This window comes from Gadus chalcogrammus, unplaced genomic scaffold, assembly GCF_026213295.1.
Source record: "Gadus chalcogrammus isolate NIFS_2021 unplaced genomic scaffold, NIFS_Gcha_1.0 GACHA088, whole genome shotgun sequence".
Taxonomy (NCBI): domain Eukaryota; kingdom Metazoa; phylum Chordata; class Actinopteri; order Gadiformes; family Gadidae; genus Gadus; species Gadus chalcogrammus.
In genome coordinates this window covers 65,705-87,658 of record NW_026613523.1, presented here as the reverse complement: position 1 = coordinate 87,658, position 21,954 = coordinate 65,705, and the positions used below count along the sequence as shown (strand labels likewise).

The 21,954-nt window shown below is 42.9% G+C and overlaps 1 protein-coding gene and 1 pseudogene across 1 annotated transcript in view; both read left to right on the top strand.

Annotated features, from left to right (window-relative positions):
- Positions 1 to 21,954, top strand: part of LOC130378559 (uncharacterized) — a 112,977-nt gene that overhangs the window by 59,485 nt on the left and 31,538 nt on the right. The gene's annotated exons all lie outside the window — the stretch shown is intronic.
- Positions 9,239 to 10,755, top strand: LOC130378562 (putative nuclease HARBI1; annotated as a pseudogene).

Genomic DNA, 21,954 nt, shown 5'->3' with positions numbered 1-21,954 from the left:
CCTCCCCAACAACCTTTCTATAACATAATCTGTTTTATTTCCTTAACATAACCTCTTCCCTCCCCCTCTCCTAACCCTAACCACTCATCCTATATTTTATTCCTTTCATTTATTTTATTCCTTTTATGTATTTTATTTCATTTATTTTATGGTTGTAAAAGTTTAATAACGTATTTTAATTGCTTGTGCCCGTGCCCTCCTCTCCTCTAGCCCCATGTAGTTTTGCATGGCGCTTGAGGGAGCGCCCTAACCCAAACCTAACCCTAACCCTAACCCACGCCCCTCTGCGTTCTCGAACTAGCTCAAAAAAACCGTTTTTCAAAAGTGGTAGATGGCTCTAACCCTAACCCTAACCCTAACCTTAACCTTAATCTTAATCTTAATCTTAATCTTAACCCTAACCTTAACCATTAGCCTTATTCCCTAACCCTAACCCTTAAAAAAAAAAAAAAAAAAAAAAAAAAAAAAAATTGGTTTCGAGTTATTTTATCGGCCTAGGAAGGGGCTAGAAACATAATTCCTGCAGATTCAGGATCGGACCGAGCCAAGCTAAAAAAGGGTTAAAAAAAAAAAAAAAAAAGATTAACTCTCTCGGCACTCTCCCATGTGCCGCTGCGCGGCACATGGTTGATTGCCTTCTTACTCAACCTAACCCTTTAAAAAAAAAAAAAAAAAAAGGGTTAGGGTTAGGGTCATTTTCTCGGCCTAGGAAGGGGCTAGAAACATAATTCCTGCAGATTCAGGATCGGACGGAGCCCAGCTAAAAAAAGGTTAGAGAAAAAAAAATAAATAAATAAATAACCCAAACAATTTGACCCAGTGAATGGGTCTTGACATGACTTGAGCCAACACAGACTACCCGATCGACTACCAGACAACTTCACCAAACCAAGTAAGTGCAATAACAACTTCACCAAACCAAGTAAGTGCAATAACCGCCTCTCCATGCATTGTCAATGGGGGAAATCTGTTTTGGGGGAAATGCAGCCATGGGCGGCGCCATCTTGAAAAAAAAAAAAAAAAAAAAAATTGAATGAATTTTCAAAATTCGAATTAGGCAAGTCCGCTGTGCCTAGACCTATCCGTGGGTGGTAAAATAATTCCCATGATCCACTCGGTTCTCGAACTAGCTCAAAAATGCCGTTTTTCAAAAGTGGTAAGATGCTCTAACCCTAACCCTAACCCTAACCCTAACCCTAACCCTAGCTGACAGTTCCCTGGGAGGAGCGCATGGAAGAGGCCAATGAGAGGAAGCGTGCCAAGTATGCCAACTTAGTGGAGGAGTGCCGCAGACGGGGGTGGCGTGCCCGGTGTGTGCCAATAGAGGTGGGCTGTAGAGGCTTTGCAGCGCGATCTCTCTGCAAAGCATACAGCATGCTTGGAGTCACAGGTGCACGTCAGAGAAAGGCCATCAAGACCACCACAGAGGCAGCTGAGAAGGCCTCTAGATGGCTGTGGATCAAGAGGGGCGATCCGTGGGTACATGCTACTTAGACACAAGTTGGGACTTGATCAATCCCGGCTGGGTCGCCTGGTTGAGGGTGTATGATGTTGCGAGACCCGAAACACCCAATGACCCATCACTGATGATGTGTCTAAGTGCATCAATAGATGTATATTAAACTAACTCCATACAGATAGGTTGGGAATGGTCTATGTTCAAAATGAAAGATCATTACAGGCTCTTTAATTTAAGCCATAAAAAACCTTATTGCTGTAGATAGCGTATTGTGTGACGTAATCAGCAGACAACGGACCCCGAGCCGATCTGAAAGCCGAGCCGATATGGTACTTACACCGGCATTCATCATTTTAATTGTTTACATTACTACAAATATTCTCTTTTCTCTTCAGGAAGTGGAAACACAAGCACTGCAGGTTGCCCAACACTGATCATTTTACTTCTGTGCATTGATCTTAATATTCTCTCTCTCTCTCTTCAGGAAATGGCTGGATATGCAGTAACGAATGCCTAACACTCACAGACATTAATCTTTTTCAAGGTTGCTGGGCCCTTCTGTCTGTTTTCATGCGTTTTGTGTATCAAAACAGGAGTGCAATAGACACCGGTTGTGTCATGCACATGGATATTAGAGAACCAGGATGGTCAAATAGACACAGGGTTCAACTGCTAAAATAATATGTTTAATTAATAAATGATGCACATGGTTTGAACCGGTGCACAAGGCGGGAGTTAGCTCAACTGCTGTAGTTCAATTACAACAGGGGTGCCCAATACGTCGATCGCGATCGACTGGTCGATCGCAGGGCCAATGAGAGTAGCTCACAGAACTCACCAAGAAAAACAAAAAAAACGCGGTTTTCAGAAAAGCAATTCATCCAATCATATAATGATATTAAAATGTGCCCGCTGATTTACGTGTAGACAGGCCAGTCTGCTTGTTGCTAAAAAGTTTGTTACACCATTACCATAACAACCATAATGTATCTACCTGGCCTACTACAGACAAGCGCCAATTGCTTTCCTTTTACCGCTGCATTTACGTTTGCTCGATTCTCTGTGTAGTAGCCTACGAAATATGATTCGGAAATGAATGAGGGAGGTAAAGAAATTAAAAAATCGAAGACTTACCATTTCCATCAAGAATGGGAAGAGGACTTCTTATTCACGATGTCACGCTCAAAGTGTGTCTGTCTTATCTGTCGATCCAGCATTGCACTTCCAAAGAAGGGGAATGTAGAGAGACATTTTCGAATGGTTCATCGAACCTTTGATACAGACTTTCCTCCAAGCAGTGAATTGAGAAAGAGAAAGGTGAGGGAGTTGAAGTCTCAGCTTCTTGGACAGCAGTCTCTTTTTACTCGGCCAACATCGAAAGCCAAGGCCGCAACAGAGGCATCGTTCCGGGTGAGTCGCACGATTGTTAGGCACAAAAAGTGTTTCCAGGATGGAGTTATGGTGAAGGAAGCCTTCATTGAAGCATCAGATGCGTTATTTAAAGAATTTAAAAACAAAACGGAAATAATGTCTGCAGTCAAAGCTGTTCAATTGACAAGAAATACAGTGACCAGGCGATGCGAAATGATGGGCGACAACTTAGTACAGCAGCTTGCTAAGGACATTGACTGTTGCGAGTGCTTCTCGCTACAGATGGACGAGTCTACCGACATCACAGACAAAGCCCAGTTGTGCATTTTTATTCGAATGGTTCATGATATGACTGCAAAAGAGGAACTTTTAACAGTTCTGCATATGAACGCACACACACGGGGGGAGGACATTTTTCAGATTTTCAAAACCTTTATCGACAAGACTAAGATTCCAGTGTGCAAGTTGGTGTCTATCACGACGGACGGGGCGCCTGCCATGGTAGGCTGCCGTAATGGATTTGTTGCCAAATGCCGAGAGGATGAAGCGTTTCCGGACTTTCTAAGTTACCATTGTATCATACACCAACAAGCGTTGTGTGCGAAAATGTTGAACATGAAGGAGATCATGGACGTAGCAACAAAAGTGGCCTGTTCCATCCGTGCAAAATCTCTCCAAAGACGACTCTTCCGCTTGCAGCTGGAGGAGGCTGACAGTGACCACACAGAGCTACTACTTCACACAGACGTAAGGTGGTTGAGTAGGGGGAAATTCCTTCAACGATTTCGCGATCTCCTTCCCGAGGTAAAGCAGTTCCTTCAGGAGAAAAAACATGCAGAATACGAGCAACTTAATGATGATCGTTGGTTGCTTGATTTGGCGTTTTTAACTGATGTGTCAAACATGCTCAATGAGCTAAACGTGGAATTACAGGGCAAAGAGAAACTCGTGATTAATATGATAAGCACAGTGAGCAACCTTGCATCTGAGCTGAATAATCAAGAAAAGGACTCAATGGAGTTTGACAGTGCATGTTATGCAAAACAGATCGACACCGTCCTGTCAGACTTTGACAGGAGATTTCAAGACTTCGCTCTACTCGAGCCAGTTGCTACGTTCATGTGCTTCCCTTTTCGGGAGGATGCTGAGATCGATGTCCTCGCTTCCAAAATCTCAACAATGTTTCAGCTCAGTTCTGCTGAAGTTGAGGATGAGATCTTGACAATGCAAGCAGACATTAACCTGAAGGCCAGGGCCAATGAACAGTTCTGGAGTTTGCTCACAGACAGGGGCGTATCAAGCTTTCCAAAAGTGGGGGTGTTCTAGGCGAAGAAATAATCATTCCAAATAGCGATGATCAATTATATGAACTTTTACATACATCCAGGCCTACAAAATGGAAGAAATGCGAGCAGATACACTGTGTGTGTGTGTGTGTGTGTGTGTATGACTCATTGTGTGTTTGTTTGATACACGCACACACACACACACACACACACACACACACACACACACACACACACACACACACACACACACACACACACACACACACACACACACACACACACACACACTGTGTGATAAAGCTGAAAGGAGCTTCAGCAGCCTCTGAAGGCTGAAAACATGGATGCGAAGTACAATGACACAAACATGTCTCAACAGTGTAACCGTGTGTTATGTTCAAAAGCACAAGCTGGATCTGTTGGACAGGAAAATGATTGCAGAACAATTAGTTTGTCATAATGAGCAGAGACAAAACACATTTGTAAAGCCACTTGAGGCTGTTGCATGAATGTTCAATAACTAGCTCTAATGACATTTGGCTAGAGCATTTGTTACTTGTATGTAGTGATGTTATTATGTAGTGACACACAGAGTGCAGGCTGTCAAACCAGTGGTCAAGTTAAACTTCAAATGTTCTCCATTTCATGCTGAGACCTATCTATGATCTATGTATAATGTTGGGCTTCTGTGTTTATGGTGTGGTCTTACTGATTATACAGTAACTGAAAATAAAACGTGTCTGATATAATTCTAAGTAACAGGATACTGCTCTGACAGATGTGTCAATATTGCATTCTACAGTGGATATACTGTACAAAAACCTTTTATATAACCCAGTAAGCCATAAAGTGTGCATATCATGTAGTAGGCTATAGCCATGTTAAGCCAGTGCAAGAATTTGTTTGGGCACATTTTCAGATATTATGTTCTACAAAGATCTGAATTATGATGTTTTAGTATTGACATAAACGACAAAACATTATAAAAATAAGACTTGCAATGTCTTTATTTGGCTTTGAAACTCAAACTCATGAGTAAACTCATGTAAACTCATGTAAAAAGTTCATTTACATCAACAGACAATACAATAGACATTTACAACAAACACTTCATAACAGGTAACAACTAACAAGTGCTCTAATCAAATACTCATCAACTTATTTGGGAAAAAAGTAACGGTTATTTAACATTCACGTGTCAGCAAGTGGCTTTACAATGAAATCACACTATTTGAAAGAACCAAATGTGTTTTGTCTCTGGTCACTGTGGCAAACAAACTGCTCAGCAATATTTTTTCTGTCCAACAGATCCAACTTGTGCTTTTGCACATGACACACAGCTACACTGTTGAGGCGTGTTTGTGTCATTGTACTCCTTAGCCATGTTTTAAGCCTCCGGAGGCCACTGAAGCTCCTTTCAGCTTCTGCAGAAGACACAGGGATGACAAGCAGTAGTCTGACTAGAGTCTCCACTTGATTAAAGAGGCCACGGACCTCTGGAGACATCCCTTTTAAAATGTTTGCAACCTCTCTGCTTGTCTTGAATGTGTAATTTGACCTAAACATCGCAAGCTGTACACTAAGATACTCAGGGTTTAGTTCTGGGTAGTGTTTCACAACCTCTGCTAATTTCCCATTCAAGAGGACTTGTTCCATTGCCCTGATTTGTTGCATCCCTTCCTGAAGAAACCGGTCATGAAACTGGACATCCACAACATCAAGAATTTTGTAAAATTCTGCTCTGTAGTAATCAATGGGGGATGCATGTTTATGTGCAGGGGCACACCCTGTGAAACGTTGAGGTGGCTTGCAGGCCCGTGGAGAGGTAATGGGGCTAATGTCTAGTGTTTCACACATCTCTGTAGCTTTTGTGTACACATTGTTGAAACTCTCTGTATTTCGCTTCTCGGCATAAGTTTGTTTTGCACATTCTACCGCCTTAAGCGCTCCATCCACTGTTTGTGCTCTCGCCTGAAGGGAAACATTCAACATCTCCAGATCCTCAGTTGTCTCCAGTGCACACAACAGACCCAAGACAACATTTCCCTGAGTAAATGTGTCATGTAAACCTTGAGCCTTGATTGCTGCATCGCTTGAACTTTCACCCATTTCTGCCAGGGAGAGCAAAATGCGCTCATACTGATTAAGTACAGCACGAATTGCACCTGTACGAACTGTCCACCTTGTTGGACAAAGGGGCCTGATCTCAGAGGTGTGACAAGGACCATTCTCAGACTTGGCTATTCCCTTGAAAATCTCCTTCAACTTCACTGACTGACCAAACAATTTCCCCAATTAATTTACCCAATCCAGTGCATTGCGGACAAAATGTGTGGCAGTGCAGGCCTGCTGGGTGATCAGATTAACACAGTGAGCTGTGCAATGTACGTAATGGGCCAGAGGTTGTTGCTGTTTAATAATGGCTTGGGCACCGTTGTATTTTCCTGCCATGTTTGCCGCCCCATCATAGGCTTGACCCCGCAACCCACTGATTGGCAAATTTAGGCGCTGGAGAACATCTAACACCACTCTTGCCAGATTTTCTCCAGTTGTTGAGGACACTTCATAAAGGCCAATGAATTCTTCGTGAACTATCAGGTCGTGATCAACATACCGCAGGCAAAATGCCTCTTGCTCCTTTCCTGACACATCTCGTGTGCCGTCCATCATCACAGAGTACTGCAGATGTGGAAGAGCTGTGATTGCATCTGCAATTTCCCTAATTATCGAACAGCTGAACAGTTGGAGCAATTCGTTCTGGATTGGGGCAGATACATATGTTTTCTTTCTGGTCAGCCATTTGGAAAGGCAGGGATCATCCTCTGCCTTGTACTTGAGGAGTTGGTCAAAATTCCCCTCACCACTATCATGTCCACGCATAGCGAGACCCTGCCTGGCTAGCATCTGCAACCCTCCAATGATTTTGAGAAGACATGCCCTTGCCTCCTCCTGCTGTTGAGCAGTCACACTAGACAGCTGGCACTGAACTGACTTGCCTTCGTGCAAGTATGTTGTGATGGCTGTTTTGTGGAATTCACTTTTTTCATGAGATTCGAATCTCTCTAAGGCTTTCTTCAAATTTTTGAAGCCAGCCGTAATAAAGGCTGGCTCAGAATTTTTAGCAAGCGGGGATGTCTCAGATTGGAAAGCTTTATTGCAGTAAAAACAGAGTACCCCTTCCACACATGGACTCACATGAAGCCATGGGATTTTTTTGTACCACTGTGCCTGGAAAGTGAGTGTGTATTTAGGAAGAGACTGCTTCACAATGCATTTAGGGTCTGGTTGGTTGGGTTTAATGTAAACTGATGAAGCAGCACAATTATCTGCACTCTCACTCCTATCATCTTTCTCATCCTGGCCTGCATCTTCTCGGCTGCCTTCTCCTTCTTCCTCCTCCATATCTCTGTCCACCTCACTCCTGGACACATCTTTCGCCTGTTCATCCTCCTAATTGAAATATTTAAAATGAAAATGCAGATAGGCAAAAGGCCTATATTTCTTCTCCTCTACTGTATTTCTGTTGCCGCTGGCTCTGTGGCTGTTATTGTGCTGTTGCATGTTGTTACCAGTAGATGGCCGTCAAAGGCCAGATATGAATCGGAGTAGCCCTTTAGCTATGTCAGTGCAGTTGCCTGTTCAAGCAAGGGATGTGACTGACTAACTTGACGAACACACGGACAGTCGAATAGAACGCACTTGCATGCTTCTAATGTTCTAAGAAAACAAGATGAACCCTTGACACACACTGTTGAGGACATTTCACGTTCAAGTGTGCTGAGAAAGCGAATCGCACAATTCTCCGGATTGATCCGGATTTGGAAATCCCATGTTTTGCTATCCAGGATCACTTGATCCAGATTACTTTTATGCCAGTTTTTCAAAGAAACTTTGGATAGGATCAAAGTGATCCAAATCCCAAATTTCAGAATTACCAAATCTCGATTACCGAATTTTAGAATGGAACCAACAGTGCAGCCTACAGGCTTAGCAAAGAACAACAAGTACACCGAAAAATACAGGTGGCCACAAATAGCCATTGTTTGTTTTAATTTTAAGAAACAGAAAAATTATAATGAACTGAAACATTTACATTCCTTATTTAGTTTTGGTAATAAACAAATTTTAGCACTGTCCAATGGAAACAAATTGATTGATCAGACTGCCCAGTGCCATGGACACAACCTTCACCTGATTACTCACAGTGGATTTGTCCACTCCCATATAGTCTCCTGACTTGGTAGAAAGTCCCACATGCGTAAAAGTGCGAGCGCAATTAAGCACTGTTCCTCCACGGAACAAAAAATAGCACTGTCCAATATTCAAAAAATGTTAGGATCATTTACAGGACAAAGCCCAGCTCTTTCCACCTCTGCCTTTAGGAGTTGTATCTCCATTTTCACTTTTGTCTGCTGCAGTTGGGTTAGCAGGAGTTTCTCTTTTGCCAGTTGAATCTGAATTTCTGCTCTTTCAGTTTCCTTTCGCAGAAGCACCTCATAGGCGTCACCATCCTGGCCCGAGGAACGTTTACGCTTTGTTTTAGCAACTCTAGAAACAACTGGCTCCATGGTCAGGGGGGATCCATCGTCCTCCTCAATCGCTGGAGTAAGGTCCAGGACAAATTCCTCTGCAGGAGGGTTCGGCTCACATTCTCCAGCCTCTGTCATTGTGGCCTCTTCATTTCCTTCGACACCTTCTATACCGTGCAGAGCCTCTGACTTTTCGCCTCCGACGATATCGAGGACCATATCAGTGTATTCACCCCTTTTATATGGCTTGTTACCAGTGCGAGGGTTTTTTGCCTCACTGAGGTCCTTGGTTGCCTTGGCCCGCAGGTTTTTCCAGCGCAGTGTTACTTGTTTTAAGGTCCTCTTTTGGCCAGACCCCAAGGCATTGATTCGGTTGGTAATGTCTTCCCAAATGGTTTCTTTCCCTTTCTTGGTGACCTCCCCACCCTTTGCCGAGCTGAAACCACCTACTATTGTGGCAAAATTGGCCCGAACACCCTCCAGTAGTGCGTACGTTTCTGCCACAGTGAAATTCGGCCCTTTTGACTCCATGATTTCTCCTTGGTCTCCATGATTTCGCACACATTTCTCTTAACGCCTTGGGCATTATTGCTTTGGCCTGTGATCAATTAGGCTTCAAGTAATTAGCTTGTTGCTGGTTAAATGGTTTGACCACTTAAACACATCATGTTTCGCACACATTTCTCTTAACCTACAGAGGCATCCAGATGGCGGGTATTGTTCATCGGTACCATAGGAGAAGGCAACCTGCTAGGGTGTACGCTGAGCGTGCCAAACCACTTGAGCAATACACTTCAGATGAACTGTATGCACGTTTTCGCTTTGGGAGAGATGACATCAAGTACATTTCAGACCTGATTAGACCAACACTCCAACACAAAACCCGAAGGAGTCATGCTTTGTCCGTGGAGGAACAGTGCTTAATTGCACTGCGCTTTTACGCATGTGGGACTTTCTACCAAGTAATAGGAGACTATATGGGAGGGGACAAATCCACTGTAATGTGGTGAAGGTTGTGTCCATGGCACTGGGCAGTCTGATCAATCAATTTGTTTCCTTTCCCAAGGATGACCAGATTGCTCAGACTAAGCACAAGTTTTTTCACATGGGGAACATGCCTAACACGATTGGAGTTATCGATTGTACACATGTGCATATCCAAGCACCTCGTGAGAGGGAGTGGGAGTATGTAAATCGGAAGGAACTTGTGGGCAACGCCGACCTCATCATCACCAACTGTGTTGTGAAATGGCCAGGGTCTGTCCATGATGCACGCATTCTAAGACAGAGTGCACTATACAGAGAGCTCCAAACAAACCGGCCAAATGGCATTATTTTGGGAGACAGCGCTTACCCACTTCTACCATGGCTAATGACCCCTTTTCCGGTTGCAAATACACATGAGCAAGCACGCTTCAACATTGCACATTGCAAAACAAGATGTGCCATTGAGCGCTTAAATGGAGTGCTGAAGAGAAGGTTTGCCTGTCGTAACTACCTGCGAGTTGTAGGTGGCATGCAACATAATTCTGGCCTGTATTGTTCTGCATAACATCGCCACCAGGCGTCATGTCCCTTGCGATGCCAGTGACGCTCATGATGGACCTGAGCCTGATGTAGACCCAGAACAGCCACGAATGGTCCTACCTAGTGAGGGACACACTGGACATGCTATAAGAGAGGGAATGGTACGAAACTACTTTTAACTTTGAATAACTGTGTACAATTTTTGTGTACAAATGTATCATAGCTTTTCTTTATTTTATTTTTACTCATCATTATCATTTTGATTATCATTTTTATGATTTGAATTCATCCGAAATATGAATAAATGTATATCATTTGCCAAAAAACTGATTTTGTCATCATTCATTTTGTTTAAAAAACTCTGAACTGAATCCACCCTTCTGGTGGGATCAGGATAATCTTGTTTTTTTCGATCAAATGTATCCCAAACCAACTTCAAAGTTTTGAACAACACAAAAGGAAGGTTTGATCCAGATCAAATGTAAGATCGGATTACGTGATCTGATCTTCTTTCTGAATCCATCTTTAGTTTTGAGCAACCCATTTTCAAGATTTGAACCAATCCGTTATCCGAAATCCCACTGGATTACTTTTGAAAAACTGGGGCCAGATGTGCATAATTGTTGTAAGTTTGGATGACTCTTTATTCTACCTAGTTTAGACAGTTTTGATTGACCTAGCTCAAAATTCACCAGGTGTCAGACGTAGGATTGTGGCACTCCTTGGGAGCCCCCGAGCCACACGTCAACTGCACCAGGTGTCAGACGTAGGATTGTGGCACTCCTTGGGAGCCTCCGAGCCGCGCGTCAACCGACTTATCGTTCCTGCAGTGTTCTGGAGTGGTGACGGTGGAGCTCAATGGGAGGCTCCGGGAGAGTTGGCAATCACGGGCTCACATGGGGAGTGGTGACGGTGGGGCTCATGGGGAGGCCCCGGGTGAGTTGGCAATCACAGGCTCACACGGGGAGAAATCAAGTAAGTCAGTAAGTCAGAAGGTTGAATTAATGTATCGATTTGATGTTGACCAACAAAAAACTAGATAATTATAATAATAAATACTGTTCATGTAATGGTATAGTTAGGTCTGGGACCTGCGTAGCTAAAAAAAACTGTTTTGGAAATAGTAATGGACGTGTCCGGGACATGTATAGCTATAAAATAAGTAAAGATAAAATTGGGTTTTACTTTACTTCACTTTGCTAAGACATATGCACGTTTGATGTGGTATGCAAAAGGTAGCGCAATAGGATGTTGTGCAGAGAATAAGGCGTATGCACGTTTGATGTGGTATGCGATGTACATAGGAGTGAATCAAAGTGTGGACAACATCAAATGCGAGCAATAGGTAGGTCCCAGGAATAGAAACGCGCATCAGGTCGGTAACCTTAACTAACACTAACCTTAACCACCACTAACCTTAACGGTGTACTTTTGCTTATGTTATGGTTTTGTATTAATTCCATCAACAGGCTACGGCTACGCACACCTACGATATCAGTAGCATTAGCTCATTGTTAGCATTACGAATTACGACTTACCTTTGACTTAACACCATGAAAGACGATGAAGACTCACGACTTACTATAGCAAATAACAAGATTACTAACCTGAAGGCGGACTTCAGAAGGTTCTCCGCCGAGCTGATAAGCAAAGAGTCCCTGTTGGCCAGCTTTATTGACTTGGCTGCCGACCAGAACCAGAGGATCGCTTCCTTGAATGCAGCTAACCAGGACACTGTTAGCTGGGACTCCTCTGCCCATCCTCGACCTTCCTCCTACTCCACTCCCGACCATCATCCCTCATGGACAGAAGTGGTCGTCCGAGGGCGAAAGAAAGGCCCGGTCAGGGCTTCACCTCCTCGCCTGAGCCTCTCCAACCACTACGCGGCCCTCCAAGGCGACACTCCTGCCAGTCGATGCCTCTACTCTACAGCCACAGGTGGCAAACAGTGCAGGGGAGACCTGTAACACAGATGTGGGTCCAACTCTACGCTCTGAACCGCGTACGGAGACCTCCGCCTCCCGCCGCAGGATCGTAAAGGAGGCCATGCTGAGACGCTCCGGTAGACATCCCCCTTCGGCCCTGGCGGTGACCCACCCCCCTGGTCCCGACGCTGCTGGCTCTCCTCCCCACTCGTCCGCCCAGTCCCGCAGTGTGGATCCCACACCCAGCCGGGTGGAGACCCGTGAGCCTTTACATTCACCACATCCTCTGGTTTCCCCCACCACCTTGATAGTGGGTGACAGCATCACCAGGAATATCCGTTTTTTCAATGCCACTACACGTTGCTTTCCTGGAGCCAAAGTCACATCCATCCTGGACAAACTTCCAGAGCTTATTCATTCCCTTCAGTCCTCCATACATCGAGTGATAGTCCACACAGGCTACAATGATATGGGCCGTCGACAAACCGAGCTGACAAAGCAGGATTTTAACGACCTCTTCTCTTTCTTAAAACGCTGCGGAAAGTCTGTTTTTATCAGTGGTCCCCTGCCAATCATGTCCCAACGCCCAGAGCGGTTTAGCAGACTCCTAAATCTCAATACATGGCTCCAGTCCACTTGCAAATTTCATAACTTCGCTTTTATCGATAACTTCAATCTGTTCTGGAACCGCACTTCTCTCTATAGCACTGATGGAATCCACCCAAACACTTTGGGCAGGTCGGTGCTAGCTGCAAACATACAGCATGCTGTACAATCTGCTCCACACAATGGTCCTCATAGTTGACTGTTTTCAAATGACACATTCCCTAGACAGACCATTATTACCGACAGCGCCTGCAATCCACCTCGCACATCTAGCCTGCACACTAGGAGGGGAGGAAGATGCGGAGTGGATCCTAGTCTGCTGCGGCCCATCAAAATGACCCGCAAGCACACTACATCTTCCACCGCGGAGCTCACTCTACGATTGGCACTTATCAATGCCAGATCAATAACTAATAAAACATTCATCTTAAATGATTTCTTCACGTCCAGGAACTTAGATTTTATGTTTTTGACAGAGACATGGCTTCGCGCTGGCGAGCTTACAGCATTTGCTGAACTTCTTCCGCCTGACTGTACCTTCATTAACACCCCCCGGATTACTGGGAAAGGTGGAGGGCTGGCGTCAGTTTTTAAATCCAGCTTCCGCTGCCGCCAAACTCCATCAAACAGCTTCTCTAGCTTTGAACTTCAACTCTTCGAGATACATGTTCAACCTCCTGTTCTATGTGCTGTGATCTACCGTCCCCCAAAGTTTAATTTAGGATTTTATCCAGGATTTTTATGACTTTGGGGCGGAAATTGTCTTGAACACAGATCGCTTATTAATCATAGGAGACTTTAATATCCATGTGTGTTGCGACTCCCGGCCCTTAGTTAAAGACTTCTTGAATCTCATTGACTCTTTTAACCTCACACAGTCCGTTACTGCCCCGACGCATGAAAAGGGTCATACACTAGACCTTGTTCTGTCCCATGGCTTAAATGTGTGTATTAGTGAAATTTGTGATGCGCCGATTTCAGACCATTTACCGGTGATGTTCACTCTGACTCTGCCTGGCGCTCAGGCTTCAACGCGCGCCCCGGCGCGCCGCCTGCGCGTGCTGAATCCGTTGACCGCGTCACAGTTTTCCGTCGCTTTTATTGACTCTATGCCTCCCACAAGTGACTTAGAAAATACATCTGCGGAGGAGATACTCAGTTCTTTTAATTCTACCTGCTCTAATATTCTGTACTTGATTGCACCTTTTAAGATAGACGCCCCAAACCTGTCACTGAGCCGTGGCTCAATGATTACACTCGTACTCTTAGACGCACATGTAGGCGTGCCGAGAGAAAATGGAAGAGGGACAAACTCTATGTCTCACTTGGGATTTTAAGAGACGGTTTAGCAAAATACCAGAAAGCCGTTAAATCTGCGAAAACCCAATTCATATCCAACCTTGTGTCCAAAAACAGCCATAGGCCCCAGGTTCTTTTTGGCACTAAAAAAAAATCTCATTAATCCCTGCAACTCTCCTGCTGTTGTGCCATCACTCCCTTTATGTGAACAATTTCTTACGTTCTTTATCGATAAAATCTCTGCCATCAAGTCTTCACCTCCTCTGTCCACCGTAGATCCAGCGGCATCTCCTGTATGCCCTACTGTCTTCGAGCAGTTCTACCCACTGTCGCTCTCTGAGCTATCGCAGGTGGTTACAAAATTGAGACCTTCACAATATCCGCTAGACAGTATTCCTGCCAGATTATTGAAAGACGTGTCTAACACTGTTGGTCCATACATTTTAACGTTAATAAACACCTGCCTTGCCTCAGGCTGTGTTCCATCTGTTTTTAAACATGCTATAGTCCAGCCCATTATCAAAAAACACAACCTCGACCCCTCTGTTCTCTCCAGCTTTAGGCCTATCTCTAAGCTTCCCTTCCTCTCTAAAGTGTTAGAAAAAGTGGTTTTAGAACAACTGCAGCTACACCTGGATCTTAATGACATAACAGAAAAGTTTCAGTCTGGTTTTAAATCACGCCACAGCACAGAAACTGCACTTTTAAAAATCTTTAATGATCTTCTTTTAACTGTTGATTCGGGAGCTCTGCTGCGCTCGTGCTTTTAGACTTGACTGCTGCCTTTGACACAGTCGACCACCAGATTCTTTTATCCCGCCTGGAACTCTGTGTTGGTATTACTGGAAATGTCCTAAAATGGTTCAAGTCATATCTGTCAAAGAGAACCTTCTCTGTTCATCTAGGCCAGTACTCCTCAGCTGCAGCCCCACTAGTCTGTGGGTTCCCTCAAGGCTCTATTTTATCTCCAATTCTTTTTGCGCTATATCTGCTCCCCCTAGGTTCCATTTTTAAAAAACACAACATTGCGTTCCACTGCTTCGCAGATGACCTACAAATCTACCTGCGGTTAAAATCAAACAAAGCCTCAACAAATGCATTGTCAAACTGTCTGAAAGATGTGAAAACCTGGTTGGAACTTAACTTCCAATCACTAAACAATAATAAAACCGAAATAATTGTTTTTTGCAAATCCGAACTGCTGGATGGCATCGACAGTGTTCTTGGTCCCCTTGCCTCCTACAGCCGCCCTTCTGTCAGAAACCTCTGAGTTATTTTCGACAATGGTTTTAAATTTAACAAGCAAATAAGCTCAGTCGTGAAGACAAGCTTCTTCCAGCTGCGACTCCTAGCGAAAGTAAAGCCGTATCTCCCACCAAAGGACTTTGAAAGAGTCATTCACCTGTTCATAATGTCCCGTCTAGACTACTGTAATTCTCTATACTTTGGTGTGGACCAATGTCTGCTCCGTCGCCTACAACTGGTCCAAAATGCTGCTGCACGTCTCCTCACTGGAAAAAGGCGATATGACCACATTACCCTTGTCCTGGTCTCTCTCCACTGGCTTCCTGTGGTTTTTAGAATTAAATTCAAAATCCTGTTGTTTACTTTTAAATCTCTACATGGGCTGGCACCTAAATATTTGTCAGAGCTGGTCTGTATCCATGCTCCATCTAGAGAAATTCGGTCAGCTCAGCAGGTGCTGCTGGATGTACCTATAGGTGCAGACAATAAACAAAAGGCGACAGAGCCTTCGCTGTGGCCGCTCCTAATCTTTGGAATAGTCTCCCCCTGAGTTTGCGATCTGCCCAGTTTATAGACCAGTTCAAAACGCCACTGAAGACTCACTTTTTTACATTGGCTTTTAATACAGATTAAGATTTTATTTTATCTTATTCATTGTGGTTGCTAATATGCAATTTTAAGCCTTCCTGTTCTTTGTTTTGTTTTTTTATATTGTATTTGTGTACAGCACTTTGGTCAACTACTGTTGTTTTAAAATGTGCTATATAAATAAACTTTACTTGACTTGAATAAATGAAAATTAGGTCGTCCAATATTTAGTGTAGGACAATCGGGTAGTATGATGAAGGTAACTGTTATTATGAGATACGGTTAACACAGAAGTGATATTGAACATGCAAATTTTAACATTGTTATTTCCCTTTTACATCTTTTTGGTTATAGATAAGAAATGGATTAGCGATACATCTGCTGGGAAGGAAACCTATATGCTAGGGTTCTCAATTTAGATTCAGAAGTAGTGGGCTCACCTTTCAAATGCCACTGCTGCTGCTGTAACGTTTTGATACAACGTCAGCGTTTCATAGTATGATATTTTTTTAATTCTGATAAGTTGCGACACATAGGTATACTGACTCATGTATCGTTTACGGTTTAGTGCATTTGAGAACAGTGTGGTCTCAAGACGGCTGCATAGACCCACCAATATCGACCTTTGGTTTTGTATACTGGTTTTCATTTCTCTTCACAATAGATTGGTTTATATACAGATGATTAAGGAAAGGAACTTCAACTTGGTTGCACTACGGCGTTGTTAGGTTTGGTTGTCATTCAATGCGCATGGCTGAAGCAATGCGCAAGGAGGGATGTAGTGTGAAATTAAATCAAAGTAGATACTGTAAAACAATTAAAATTAGAATTAAAGGAAATATGCTTTTTAACAACTAACTGCTGTACATGAGTTTGTATTTCTACAATAGAAACAAAAGTTCCAGAACCAGATGCAGACACACCCGGAGCCTACAAACTACGTCCGCCGAGCAAGGAGTAACAGTCACATGAGGAAATCAAATAACGGCAGGATTTGAATCGGTTCTGTTTTGGTTGTCCACCATTAGAAAAAATATTGTTTGGATAAATCATAATCAGCAACAGTTCGTACAGTTTTCCACGAATAAGGTTAAAGGAATATATAAGGTATGGATATGTTATCGACAGAGCAAGGAGGGGTGTATGCGATGATAGGCACAACATGAACATGTTGTACTTTTATCCCCAATAACACAGCTCCGGATGGGTTGGTGACCAGGGCGCTGGCATGATTACAATCCCTCAGGTTCGAATTGGCAGAGAACTCCGGCATTAATGACCCTTTCACAGGATGGATGGAGAATATGTTTGAGAGGTGGAAAGGCATGCTCCAGTAAGTGCCCGTCGTGGGAATAATGGCAGAGACCGTGTTAATTGTCACCGGCTGCCGTTGTATTCCCTGTGCACGAGGGCTACTGCATCTGCTGATCACCACAGCAGTGAGCGCTACAGAAGCGCCAAGTGCCATTCAGGCTTACATGGGGATCAGATATGATCCGATGAAAGTGGACGAGACATCACCTGAGGGGCCCGACCCTATCCAGCTGAAATATGTAGAATAGTCAACACCTATACTATTCTAGTAGTAGCGCCTGTATATAAGATAATCAATATCCCGGATTTACTTGATTAACTAATTTTTAAACAACCATACAAGGCTATGTTTGTTATTGTGTAGTGTTGCTTGGTTGCGAGTGCAACCAGTTATTTCTGTATCGCTGCATTGATAATGGTACTGTTGATCTTCTTTGAGACGGTTGTTTACAGGCTTCCTGTTGCTGACACGACGACGATTGAACGCCTGAAGGAGGCTCCCATGATGTGAAAGTAACCTCTCTGTGAGCTGAGCCCTTGACAAGGAGGGACGAGTCTTGGGTTCATGAATTACAGGCCCCGACGGCGACAGAAGAAACAATGGCTGCGATAATAACAACGTCCAAAACCACCCACATGCAACAGCGCACCAATACACGAAGATCACCTGAACCACCCAAATCCATGCTAGCCTATCAATAATCTTGAATTTTTTAAATTTTTATTATGACTACTAATTTTGTACTTTACTTTTGCACATGTTGAAAATGTTATGACCTTGTTGCACATAACCAAAAAGTATTAGCTTAGGATTTCTATGGATACTTTTGTTTGTGTGCTGTTTGACCATATGATTGTATGATAACCAGGATATATGTTCGGGTCAATGACGTGACATGCAGATTTTACGTGACATGACGTGACATGCAGACATGCATATCTGAAATGTCAGGGCGGCGCAACCGCATTCATACAGCTTTTATTTTGAAATGGAAGAGAGATGAGTAAACAGGATATTGCATCATCAAAAGGACCCCAACTGACCTCTACTGATGAGTGAAAGGTTTGTAAATCTCTCTCTAATATTGATAAAAATAGCTACTTTCTGTTCATAGTTAGACTTGTACAGTTTAACATGTCAGGTGGTACATCCAATGTAAAACTATGAAAAATGTATTTTAATCTAAAATACTTGATTTGAATGTAAAAATGAATGAATGAACTAGCTAGCAAAGTCAAAAGGTTACATAGATGTCCAAGTAGATGCCTGAATAATTGGGAATTAGTAGCAAATGTCAGGGCGGCGCAACCAGTAAATCAGGTGGCGCAACCAGAAGAAATGTATTTTCTTGATGAAATAAACATGCTAACCTGATATATACTATTGTATAGTTTTAAAAAGATTAATTAATTGTACATTAATAGTAACTATATACATTAAATATATTTATATTATTACATTTTAGATGCCACTATCTAGCAAAGAAAAAGCAGCACGCTACAGGCAGCACATTAAAAATGATTCAGCTGCAAGAGAAAGATATCTTGCAAAAAGGAAAGAAAGGTAAGTAGATAAGCCACAGTTTTTGTGTAGTTGTTATTTTGTACAGCAGTCAGTCAGACATCAAATTATAACATTTCAGTTAACCTTAGTGTTTGTTTTTATAGCTATCAAAATAGGAAGAGAGAGGGGAAATGTGTGAAGCCCCCAATCAGCCAGCTGTCCAAAGCAGAACAGGATAAAGTGAGGAAACAGTGGAAGAAAGATCAGAGAAAGTACAGGGAAAGGAAAAGGGCTATGGAGGAAATCTTGAATTTTACACCAGAGTCACTGGTGCAAAAAAACTGGCTTTAGAAAGGAAAGAAACAGTAGTTGAGTTCCTCTGTCGTGATGAGAACAGTCGCTTACTGCCAGGGAAAAAAGATACAGTAACAAAGAACAAAAACAAACAGCAGAGGCGTGTTCTTGTTAAACCCCTAGCAGAACTCCATATCTCATATAATTCTGAAATGGAGAGGCAACGCATGCTCTCTTCCAGACAATTTGTCAGATATTGTCCTTTCTATGTGACTCGGCCAAAAGCATCTGACAGGAACACATGTGCCTGCATGGACCATGAAAATGTGAAACTCCTGTCTGAAAAACTGCAGCAGAAAGGTCTTCTGAAAACATCCAGTGTTTCTGAGCTGCTGTCTGCAATTGTTTGCAATCCAGACAACATGGCCTGTATGTACAGAATCTGTGCAAAATGCTGCTACAATGAGGTTGAAGTTTCACAACCCCAGACAGAGGAGACGGTGGTGTGGTCTCAGTGGGTGAGAAAACCAGTCACAGAGGAGCAAAGGACATTCATGAACTTTGTGAAGGAGACACAAAATGGTACATCATCTGAAATGTTGGAGCTTTTCAACCGAAAGCTTGATGGCCTTGCAAAGCACCATTTTAATTGGCTCCACCAGGCCAAAGAGTACAGGGCATTAAAAGACAGCCTTAAAGATGATGAGATAGTTGTGCATGTTGATTTTGCAGAAAATTTCGGCTGCAAACTCAACAGGGAAGTGCAGGCTTTCCACTTTGGAGGAAACAGAAGGCAGGCCACTGTACACTCCTGTGTTGCCTACTCCTCAGATGGAGTGCAATCCTTTGCCACAATCTCTGGGTCCCTCCGGCATGATGAGAGAGCTGTGTGGGCCCACCTTGAGCCTGTGATTAAAGATGTTCTTGACAATCGGAACCCACGTCCTACTACTCTCCACGTGATGAGCGACGGACCGGTCACCCAGTACCGTAATAAAAATAACTTTTACCTGCTGAGCACCATCCCCTTCCTTTCAGGATTCAAGCAGGTCACTTGGAACTTCTCTGAGAAGTCTCACGGGAAAGGTGCACCAGATGGTGTTGGGGGTGCTGTCAAAAGGATGGCTGACTCTTCTGTCAACATGGGAGTAGACATTCAAACCCCAAAGGAGTTCTACCGATTTTTGAAGGAGAGACAGGCATCAAGTAAAATTAAGTTTTTCTGGGTGTGTGAGGAGGACATCAGGAAGTATGATGAGTCTGTCCCTGAAGTGGTGCCCCTGGTAAAGGAAACTATGGGCATGCACCAGATCCTGTCAACTGAACCAGGGACAATTCTGCATCGAGAGCTGTCCTGTTTCTGTAGCAGGCCTGACATCTGCCAATGCAACAAAACCACCATGATAAGCTTTCGAACAAGTAGTGCCGAGGCAAGTGTGAATGTTCAACAGGATCTTACTGGAAAATTTGTCATAGTAAGGTATGAGGAACAGCCATTTGTGGGGCAGGTTCTTCAGGTGTTTGATGAGGAGCTAGAGGTCAGCTGCATGCAGCAGTTAGGCTCAAAGAATGCTTTCACTTGGCCCCATCCTGCAGATGTTACCTTTTATTACCACACTGATGTTCTAAAGATAATATCCGAACCAGAGCCACTTAATTCAAGGCACACGCGCCTTAACAATGCAGACTGGGACTGCTTTAGTAGGGCCGCCTAAAATGAATGAATTCCCTTAATTGGAGCCTATTCCGTTTCTACCAAATTAAGTGTAATTTTTGTCATGTAATGTTGCTCAAACAACGTGTTTCTGATCAGTTTAGTACGGTTTACTTAAATGAAATAAGCAGTTCTTATCCGTACCAATTAGTGCTTCATTCAAGCCTATCCAGTTTCTAATTAATATTAAGTGTTATTTTGTAATGTAATGTTGCCCAAACAATGTTGTTTCTGATCCGTTTAGTACGATTTTCTTAATTAGAATGATGACAAGTTTTTATCTTTACCAATTAATACTTGAATAGACCCAAGACACCTGAGATTCTTTCATTCTGTGAAATAAAAATGAAATTATTCAACATATGTGTTGTTATTGTGAATCGTGTCAGGCGGCGCAACCGCATCATCAGGTGGTGCAACCAGGTAAAACACTAATTCAAACAAAGCAATGGGAGATTCAAGTGAACAAATGTTTGGATATTGTGATGTAAATAATCATTCTATGCAACAATATACTTTTTAAATGTGTAAAGTATTTATTCACATTTTAAATCTAAAGTTTGATGTTGGAAACCCAAAATACCCACTCCCTACAATTAAGAATCCATAAGTTACTTTTAATACCCAGCTCAACTACAAAATAATAATGTGTTTGGCACTGTAGACACTTTCAGGTATACTTACTAAAATAATTACTTTAAAAAAAAAAAAGGAAGTGAGTTTTTTTTCAAGAAACTTTTGGTTGTACCACCTGACATTTCTTTGTTGGTGAAATTGCAAATACAGTCTAAAACTGTATTTAAACCTTGTAAATGTTGTGCAACCATTAAGACTTGTTTAAACACACTCTTCCAACTTCAAATAAATGTATTCTGTCCATTTTTACAGATTTTTTTAAATGAATACTTTTTGAAGGCTTATTTGTCATTGACCCGTTCATTGTTGTATTGATAATATGACTTGTATTACCTATGAGACCCATCAAGGCAAATGCCGTTTCAGTGTTATGGTAATCCGTGGTGGTTTTATCTCTATTATGGAGTTTTCCCACTCGGTTGGTGGTGTTGATGATTTATCCTACTTGGACTATGTTTTCGGTGTGGTAAATGGTGTTTATGATTTAAAATATTATTGTATGGTCATCTGAGATAACCAAGGAGGGATTGTTACGTATTTTAAGAACATAAGCTGCCTCCACATAGCCTCTAGGAAGCAGATTCAAACACACAAGCTGCATTACCCTCACATAGCCACTAGGAAGCAGGATCGAACACTTAAGCTGCAATAACTACC